Source organism: Vicia villosa, linkage group LG3 (genome assembly GCF_029867415.1).
Source record: "Vicia villosa cultivar HV-30 ecotype Madison, WI linkage group LG3, Vvil1.0, whole genome shotgun sequence".
Taxonomy (NCBI): domain Eukaryota; kingdom Viridiplantae; phylum Streptophyta; class Magnoliopsida; order Fabales; family Fabaceae; genus Vicia; species Vicia villosa.
In genome coordinates, this window is record NC_081182.1 from 135259035 (window position 1) to 135270080 (window position 11046).

Sequence of the window (11046 nt, forward strand, 5' to 3'; positions counted from 1 at the left end):
TAGACGTTTCGGCCTTTCATCTTGTACTTGCTTCTTGACTCAGATTTTGTATATAACAACGTTTGAATATCCGAGTCAACAGCTTGGTGCAGAGCATCTTCTTGTCTTCTGACTTTGAAGAGCTTGAGCGTGATACTATTCAGAACTTCAGTGCTTCTGCTTCTGACTTCGTTCTTTTGATGCTTTCAGTTCATGTTCTGATTCTGCTTGATCATCTTCTGATGTCTTTCCAAAACATGTTCTGATGAAGCCATCCAGAATTTCCAGAGTCAGTTGCTTCTGAGTGCTGATTTGTGCATACTCTTTATATATTTCTTGAAATGGAAAATGCAAAGGATTAGAGTACCACATTATCTTATACAAAATTCATATATAATGTTATCATCAAAATACAAAATATTGATCAGAACAAATCTTGTTCTAACAATTGGAGCCCTTAGTACAAACACTCTCCTTAGGCGTTCTTGCATGCGATGTTCTTGGCTTTGTAGTCGTTAAATCAGCGCTAATCATCCTCAGGGGAGATACATTGAGAGCCTGATTAGGGTTAGTTGACTCATTAGGTGTTGCAGATTCGGAGATGGGAGACACTTTCTTTGGCGAGGAAGCATTCGGTTGTTGAGACATCTTAAGATCCTTCAGAGAGCTTCTTGTGACACGATTGCGAGGTGCGTCGGAGCGGTTCAAATTCAGAAAGGTATTGTTGAAACCAATAGAGTAGGTTGTCGTCTTTTGTAGAAAAATAGGAGTAGGGGGGAATTTGACACAGAAACTAAATAGAGGAAGTTTAAAACAATGGATATTTAAGAAGCCCAAAGTGTATTCCCCTAATAGGATTAATTGGTATAATTCTGTATGGCGGCAAATACCTAACATACCCTTCACTTTTTCAGAGTGATTTCCGTCTACGGTCTTGGTAGTACCATCAGTAATAGGATGATCAGTAGCCACACAATTTTTGATGATCTGAAGTTTCACAATGTTGCCAACTGATGTTACAACATTTTCCCTGACATTGCCACTAGAGGATCTTTTTGATTCATTGCTCACACTTGACTCATTAGCAAATTTTGATGTCAAGACATCTGTTGTGACATTCTCACATGCTCCTAAGATAGTTGGCTCAGTTTCTTTTAGAACAGCACTGATGGTGAGGTCTCCAACATATGATTCTTCATCAGATTCATCAGCCTCTTGACACTCATCCTTGATTTCTTCTCTGATCATGGAGTAGGCAGAGGAGTAGTTTGAGGTGTTAGGCTCCTTTAGGTAGAAATTATCCTTAGACCTAAATCCCTTGATGACTTCTTCATTTTCTCCATTTGTGACAATACATTCTTCTTTAGTGAATCTGACATTGAACTATTCATCACACAGTTGGCTGATACTTATAAGATTTGCAGCTAGTCCTTGTACCAGCAAGACATTATTTAGATTGGGAACACCAGGACATCCTGACTTGCCAACACCTTTGACTTCTCTTATTTCTCCATCACCAAGAGTCACATACCTGGTGTCATCAAGTTGGATGTCTACTAATAGGTTCTTTCTTCCAGTCATATGATTTGAGCAACCACTGTCAAGGTACCAGTCTTCCTTGGCATGCATTCTTAGATAAGTGTATGCTACCAGAGCAGTATTCTTAGCCATCCACTGTTGCTTCCTGTCAGGAGTATCATGTCTAGGTTTGGCTTGATGTGTTTGGTTGGGATATCTAACTAGTCTGAAACAGAATGGCTTTATGTGTCCAAATCTTCCATAGTAGTGACACCTCCATCTTTGGAATTTCTTCTTTGTTAGGCTCCTTCTTCTGTTTTCTTGATGTTTTGACATTGGTGTTGACATCTGGTTTGTCAAGAAAGCATCAGGTTTTGATCTCCTGACCCCAGAAGTGAATTTTGCTTTAGCCACAAATCCTACCCCAGACATATCTCCAGCTCCATGTCCAAACTGCATAATTTCCTCCAGAATGTCAGTTCCATTATTCAGCATCCTGAAAGATTTAGTCATTTGATCAAGTTTGGAGTTCAACATGCTCATTTCACTACTGAGAGAGTCTATAGTTGCAAGATGTTCATTCTTCTCAGTTTCCAGCTCCTATATGATTATCTTTTGCTTCTCCACTTGTTTGCAGACTTCAGCATTCTTGATACACAGCTTCTTGTATGAGGCAGCAAGCTCATCAAAGGTTAGCTCATCATCACTGGAATCATCATCAGATGCATAGACACTTGTTAGAACTGTGACATGTTTTGCAGTTTCCTCTTCAGACTCATTGTCAGAATCTTCATTAGACTAAGTGACACACAACCCTTTCTTTTGCTCCTTGAGATAGGTATGACATTCAGCTCTAATATGTCCATATCCTTCACATCCATGGCACTAAACCCCTTTGCCTTGATTGGGCTTCTCTTCATCTTTAGATCTCCTTCAAGGGCCATAGGTCTTGCTGATGTCATTGGAAGTGTTCTTGACATTGGGTTTAGACTTCTGATCAACCCTTTTAATGAACTTGTTGAATTATTTTCCAAGCATGGCTATGGCTTCTGATAAATTTTCATCACTTCCACCATTGCTTTCTCTTGAATTCTCTTCAATGTTGGAAACAAAAGCTATGCTCTTGTTTTTATTTTCAATAATGTCACAGATACACGTCTCAAAGGTTTATAGAGAACCAATGAGTTCATCCATCTTCATGTTGCTGATGTCTTGAGCTTCTTCTATAGCAGTCACCTTCATAGAAAATCTCTTAGGCAATGATTTGAGGATCTTTCTTACCAGTTGTTCTTCAGACATTTTTTCTCCTAAGGCTCTTGAGGTATTTGCAATCTCAAGGATATTCATGTAGAACTCATGAATGGTCCCATCCTCTTTCATCTTGATATTTTCAAAATTGGTGGTAAGAATTTGAAGTTTGGACATCTTCACATTGGATGTGCCTTTATGAGTTGTTTTGAGAATATCTCAAACTTCTTTAGCCAGATCACAGTGCTGCACAAGTCTGAATATGTTCTTGTCTATTCCATTGAACAAGGCATTTAATGCCTTGGAATTTCCCAAAGCTAGCTCTTCCTAAGTTTTGCTCCAATGTTCTTCAGGAATTAGAACAGTGGTTCCATCTTCCACTACCTTCTCAGCATGTTTCCATCCGTTTTCCATAGCTCTCTAGGCCTTGCTGTCCACAGACTTTAGAACAACTACCATACGGGGTTTCCAGTAGTTATAGTTAGAGCCATCCAAAATGGGTGGTATATTCCCAAACACTAACAATTCCTTCTCCATAGTACCAGAATTTTGTTGTCCCAAGATCTCACCCTGATATAGACACGCATGGTGCCTACTCTGATGCCAATTGAAAATTCTAGTAACTCACACGCGATGTCATACTAGATGTTATGACATTCACAATAACACAAAATAATACTTTAAGACAGAAGAGCATAAAACAGTAAAGAACACAGAAAATTGTTCACCCAGTTCGGTATACAACAATACCTACTCTGGGGGCTACCAAGCCAGAGAGCAAATCCAATATAAGCAGAATTAATTCAGAGCTAAACTCCCCCATTTACAAATCCTCACTTAAGACTTACCCAATGCATTTCCAATATAGTCCTAGACCTGAGTATCTCCACTAACTCCCCCTCAATCACATCAGTGATTACAAACAGACTTGAATTAAAAGAGAGAAGACCCACTTCAAAAACACACCTTGATCTTGCTTAAAAGCTTCAATCAAGAGAAACACACATGTGCTTAAAATAGTTGAGTGACAAAATACAAAAACAACCTATTCTAATACAACCGTCAAAAAGACAATTGCTTGGAGTACAAGAGACTAAACACATAGACACAGAACTACGGTTCTTCACAATTAACAAATCTCTCTGCGTTCCAAATTAGGATTGCAGTATTCTTATATGCAGCTCTTGGGCCTCGGGCTTTCCAAGAAACAAATTAGGGTTAACCAAGTTAACCTAATTAACACGTCATTTGGCAGTTACAAAACGTGTTGTTAATGAAATCTTCTAGGAGAATTATTCAACACACAATAAAATGTTTCCTAAATTGTAGATTAAGAGAAATCAAGAAGCATAATAGTAAAACATAACAGCTCCTGCTGTCAAACATGGATGTTACGACATTGGTTATGACATTCACTAAGAAAACCTGTATTAGCTTAAACATATGCATGTCATGACATTTTTCAAGACATTAAACACCCAGGTATGTTTTACCACAAGTGCAACCAACATGAAAACACCTACAAAGTGGAAATATCTTCAACAATGTACAAATATCTTGTAGCTTTACTTCAAAAATATGAATCATCACATTCCTCTGATGAACACATCATCAACACATCTTCATAAAGTTTGTAACACTTTCTCAATCACACTTATGTAAGTTCTCATAACCATAATTGGATTCTTGACACCGACACACCAAATCACATATGTTCTTCACTCAACCTTTTTTATTCATATCATTGCATGCATCCTATTAACATCAATTTACCTAATTGTTCAAGCATAACTTTGAATATATGTGTTACTGTTCAATTAAATGATCACCTCATTCTTCATCATGAGGTATATGTTCGAACATCTACATATAACATAATCTCTGCACTATAATTATCAGCTAACAATAGATGCAAGCTTGTTTTTTTTACCATTGTTCTTGCACAATTCAGGAACTACATATGCTGAAGACGATTGGGCTTGCAAAAGTTCTTAATTACTTTTATATTTTGAATCATACACCTTATGTACCTTTATGTTACCATCTAGATAGTAATCTTATCAAATGTAATACTCAAACTTTGAATAAATTTAGTCTTTGGCACCATAGAATGGGCCACCTTTCACACAATGTATTGAAAATTATACAACAAAATGATCCATGAGTACATGATATTACTGATTTTATTTATGATTGATGTCACTTTACTAAACAACTTATAATACGGTGGGAGAACTGACTTTTAAAAAATATGCGGATAGCAAGAGTCGCCACCGACTTTTATTTTATCCAATCGGAAAGGCAAAAAGAACAGGAAAGGCCTTTGAAGGATTTTGAGTTCGGGGGGTAAGTTATACAAAGGGAAGGTGTAAGCACCCTTTGTATCCATGGTTATCCATGAGTTCTTAATTGCTTAGCTCACTTTGAAATATTTGTTTTGTTTGAAAAGGAGGTGCCAAAAGGCAAAGTTTTTATTCTTGTGTCAGTCCTCAAGAATATTTTTGAAAGTTTGATTTGAAAAGAGTTTTTTGATGAGCAAGCAATTAAGAGATACTTACCCTAGAATTAAGTATTTCTTGTTCTTTAAGTCTTAAAGGAAAGAGACTATCCATACCATTCGGGGTAGGAAGTCCTTTTATTGGATGTAAGGGACATCGAAGGGTCATCGAGAATTATCGTTCGCCATAAGGCTATCCATACTATAAAAAGGGTAGGAAGACTCAGGGAAGGATATAATAGTCATTTTAGGCAACCAATGAGGACACCTTAGCATTGGAAAGGGACAATCATCATTAATCGTAGGTAACATCGAGGGGCAAGATCATTTTTGTTTAGGCAACTTTGAAGGGACTTATGATCTTATGATGATCATGAACTGAGGGCAACATTGCTAAGGCATCCTCGTATTCGAGGGACTTGACTATTTTTTAAATCGAAAGGCAACATAAGAAAGGTTACCTTAAAGGTATGTGTGTGCCACTATCAAGTGATTCAGTTCGAATATTTTTATCTTGTAAAGTTAGTGATTCTAAATTCAATTCATGGTTTTCACTCCCTAAATTACTAACCACGCGGTTTAAATACAATTAATAATAGCAGAAAATAAAGCAGTTATAGGGTGCGGAAAGTAAAAGCAGAAAAAATAATGGTCCTAATTACTATTACATCAAAATTGAATAAGCGACCTATACACCTTCTAATATTTAAATAACATAAATTAAATAATTAAATAAACGGCATAATTAAATAAAAGGCAAAATTAAAATGAAGGCGGAATTAAATAAAAGGGAAAAATAATAAAAAAAGGTACATGCGATAATCAAGGGAATATGAGGTGAGAAGAGAATCGCGTTTGAAGAAATTAAATGTTTGATTACAAAAGGGTAAACCTAAACCTTAAAGGTTAATGAGCAACGGATTTTAGGGTGATAAGTCTTAAATCTTAATGGTTAACCTAAAAATAAAGTTATGGTTAAAAATTAATAAACCTAAACATAAATTATTCAACCTAATTACCCTAATTAATAAAATTAAAGACTAATTATAAACCTAATTGATTATTAATCTAAAAACAAAATTTAAATTAGAACTAATTATTAACCTAATTAAAATTATTAAATCTAAACATAAAACACAATTTTATTGAAAAACTTAATTTTATTAATTAAATTAAATTTTATTATTTTTATAAAAAAAAGATTTTTAATTTTGAAAAGAATTAATTAAAAGGGTTTTTAGTAAAAAAAATAAAATAAAGAAAATAGTTAAAATCAAATAAAAGAAATAAATAACAAAATTAAAAAAACCTGGCGCTTTGATCCAGTGTGGCTCGCTCAGGGAAGACAATGGTGAGCTTGCGCATCCTGAAACGTTATATCTGAAGCTGGAGAGATCTGAGGGCACCATATGAGGGTGCATCGTAAGTCTGCTGGAAGATATGGCGTTGGATCTGTATGACAAAGGTAACAAACAAATTGTAAAACATAATATGTTGGACCTGGGGATTGAACCCAGGATCCTTTGGTTACCAGACCGCACGCGTCACCGCCTGTACCACAATCAGTAGTTGATAACAAACCAATAGAAAAATATATTATAAATAAACGCGTTAGTGATAGAGTAAAACGACATGTCAAACCGTGGGTCCCCTTTTTCTTGGACTGGCCAATCACGTGAGAGAGAAACCTTGGACTTGTTGACTGGCCATTAGGGATGCAACACACATGGTCAGACAGTCTTCCCACTATTCATCTTCTCTTTCCCATGCACCTGCGGAAATTCTTGCGATTTCAGCCACGCCTTTACCTGCGGATTTTTTCGCAGGTTCTTCTTCCTCTATAGCCACAATTTGAGACCTGCGAAATCAACACGAATAGGAACCAAATGCTGCCCAGATCTACTACTTAGGACTCTAGGAATCCAATGGTGGTATTTTCAAGTCCTGAGAATGCTTGTACATAGAGATTCGAAGAACAAACCTTCAAAGCCCTAACAATGGTGATCTTTCATTCTTGCATAGAAACTTGCACACAATAGCTCTTAACGACTTTAAACATCAACATGAACATGAATGTATGCTTACAAATCATTTGATTTGCATGAATTAAAAGTTTGAGTCTTGGGCCCAACATCAAAGTTATATAGAATTGAATTTCCTTGTGAATGAGCTTTGGTTGGGGAATTTCTGATGAAGTATGAGAGACTTATGGCCAGTCAAAGTTCAGTTGACTTTATATCCAAAACCCTAATTTAGAAACTTTGAGTTTTGTTGATTTATGAACTTTCCTTGATGAATCATGATCAATCCTTGATCAAATGATGAATGTTACTTCAAAATGTTGCTGTTGACTAAAAAACAGGAATTTTGACTGTGATTTGACCATATTTAACTTTTAGGTCAAACTAGTCGACTGTTGACTGTTTGAGCCATTGATATTTAGATGAGCTTGAGTATGAAAATGTAGAGGGAAAATTTTGGGGTATGACAGTTGCCCCTGTTCAATTTTCTTAAACCTAAGGATGTAGATAGGTTTGTTTGCCTGTCGTAATCCGAAGGTGGAAAAGGCTTGAACACTAGAATACCAAGAAATTTACCCTTGCAGATGCAAGGACCGTTTCGGGGATAGGCTTAAAGATGCCATCTGGTCTTGATAATATGAAAGTCATAGTGAGTCGTGCATTAGACTATATCCGAGCTCAAAGTATTGAGAAGTGTTTGTTGGAGATGGGCTTGTAGATGCCATCTAGTGTTGGCAGAAGGATGTGTGAGATGGGCTTAAAGATGCCATATGGTTTTGATAATATGAGAGTAAGAATGAGTCATTCATTAGACTCTATCTGGGCTTGATAGGTGTAATGATGAACCATACACTAGGCCATGTGCATGTTGAAGAATCTTAGAACGAGCCGTCCATTAGGCTATATTAGAGAGTACCATTCATCAGAGTGTATTAGAATGAGCCATCCATTAGGTTGTATCAGAGCGAGCCATCCATTAGGATATAACAAAGTGAGCCATCCATCAGGCTATGTCAGAGAGTAAGCCATCCATTAGGCTATAACAAAGTGAACCATCCATTAGGCTATCTCGTAAGGGACCATACATTAGGCGAGCCATACATTAGGCTATATTAGAAGAGGCCGTATATTAGGCGAGCCATTCATTCGGCTAATAGAGGACACCATACATTAGGCGAACCATACATTAGGTTAATAGAAGATGCCATTCATTAGGCGAGCCATTCATTAGGCTAATGTAGCGGGGAAAATCTGAGATCTAAGCCATAGGATTGACTCGACTCATTATTTTGGTTTGAAATCGCCACCGTGCTTTATTATTTCCAAAGGAAAAGGGAAATAACATAAAACCCAAAGTTTGTTTTTAAAACAAAAAGAGATCTCAGGTACGGGTGTTGATTATACATGGGGAAGGTTTTAAGCACCCCTCATATTTGTGGTACTCCACAGGAACCTTTTTGAAAATCTGTGTCGTGTGTGTGCTAAAAAAAGGGTTTGTTTTATTTTTAAAATAATATTGGCAAAGCATTAAGCTTTGTGCCTACATACCTCCTCGGTGCAATGGAGAAGTCAGAGCTAATGTAGTTCCGCTTAAAGGGAAAACTGTTTAAAAGCGAATAAACACTTTATCATCGTCGGAGAGAAATACTCAACCATTGATCTTGAGCATGAGAACAAATGAGTTCTTTGCATCGCAAATGAAACAAGGGCTCCAACTCAGATAAAATCAACGAGTATGCCACTAGCTCTCTCACGCGGAAAAGATCTCATTATATCAATCAATTTCAAAATCATGGGGTATCGCCACTCACTACAACAATTAATCGTGTTTAAGCTTTTGAAGAAAAGCTACCAAGGGCAAAAGATATTTTTAAAGAAAAGGTTTTAAAAGAGATTTTACAAACATAAGAAGATTTTGGAAAAAGGGAGAAGATTTTGAAAATCTAAGAAGGGGAGGAGATGAAGAGGCTATCCTAATGCGTAAAATAAAAGCTAAGGAAAGAAACGGTCTAACCGAAATAAGAAGCCAACACTTGACATTATGAGTCAAGGTAGATTTCCCATCCTTTGGAATATCAATACTAAACCAGCACATTATCACTTGAGGATCTAGATGAACTTATTATCTTTAGCACCACTTTGCATTAAGCACATTAAAATTCAGAAGAAAAACGGGCAGAGTAACGACTGTTTTCGGGTAAAATCCTTATCTCAATGCCTTGGAATTAACTATCAAGGACTTTCAAGGAGATACCTGCATACACAAACAGACAACAATCCAATGCCTGACAGACAGAACAATCACAGAATAACAACAAAATAAGGGTCCAGAGGTACTAAGTCCATAAGTCCGAATGTCCAAAATGCTTAGGATAGTAACCGATAGTCCAAAAGAGAGCCTTAAGTGTTTTTTAGATTTTTGTTGTTTATTAGTATTTTAGCATAAAAGTAAAGTATGGTCCAGGTGGACAAAAAGAAAATAGCGGAAACATAAACAATACGTCCAAATGGACAAAGAGAAAATGGCGGAATATAAACGTCCAAATGGACAAAAAGAAAATAGCGGAAACATAAACATGATGAAATGATAAATTAAAGCGATAAAGCGAGAAATATAAAGAGCAATATAATAAAGTGAGGAAATTAAAGTCAATTGTTAGATGTTAAAGATAACCATCTTGAAACTTGTCAAGTATGTTATCAAAGTTAGTAAGAAAGATCGATGGTGAGTGAAGGATGTTCTCGGATTTAAATTCAATGGAACTTTATCAGAAGCTTGATAAAATCATAGCGACTACACGATAAACTTCCATAAGTCTTAAATCAATCGCATACAATTCTCTTCCATATTTGATCCTTTTTTATTCGGGACACGAAATATTGCGCTATGTTAAGCAGATCGCCAAGTGATTTACATAGAAATCACCCTACAACAAGGCCGGTCAAAACTTTATGTGCTAATGCATGTGAGAGAAGCGATATATAGATCACTCTCCGAAAGCAATACCGCACGAAAAGAAAATAGGTAACGATCTAGTCTTTACCAAGAATCCATAGAATTCTCATGGTGTTAAGACTTTCATCGATCAAAAGAAAAAAAAAGAAGGAGAAGAAGAATAAAATGCATAAAAGATAATCAACTCACACTATCATTAATATCATTCATCTAATATTATGGATTTGGTCATTTCAAACCTATCAACATCCTAGATCCAATGATATTAATGAAGTGGAGGAAGAAGGAAACCAAAACAAGCATAAAAAAGGAAAAAAAATACATTCTGTCCCAGGGGAAATCGATTTACCTAAGGAGGAAATCGATTTCCTCAGTGCAGATTTTCAAATCTGGCACAAAAAACAGAGTGGAAACCAATTTCCCTCAGGAGGAAATCGATTTCCTGCGCACAGTTTTCAAAAAAACAGCATTATGAAGCATAAAACTTGATTTAAACCAACCTACAAACACCTTGTGATCACATCTCCATTGGAGCACGAATTTTCCATCAACTCACCATCAAATAGGACCAATATAGCATCAAAGATGCATTGAACACAAGCAACAAAGATCTACATCTTAGAATTTAGGAATTTACCAATTCTTGAATCAAATGTTGAAGTAGCTTCAAGAACAAGCACAAAATGTGTAGATCCTTCAAAATTGGTGATGAGCAAACAAAGAAAAGAGAGAAATGTAGGAGGGTTAGTTCAAAACTAGTAAGATTCAATGTGAATCTCACTAATTCTATGAAAATGAACTTTGGGTGAGGGTTTTGGAAAGAGTGA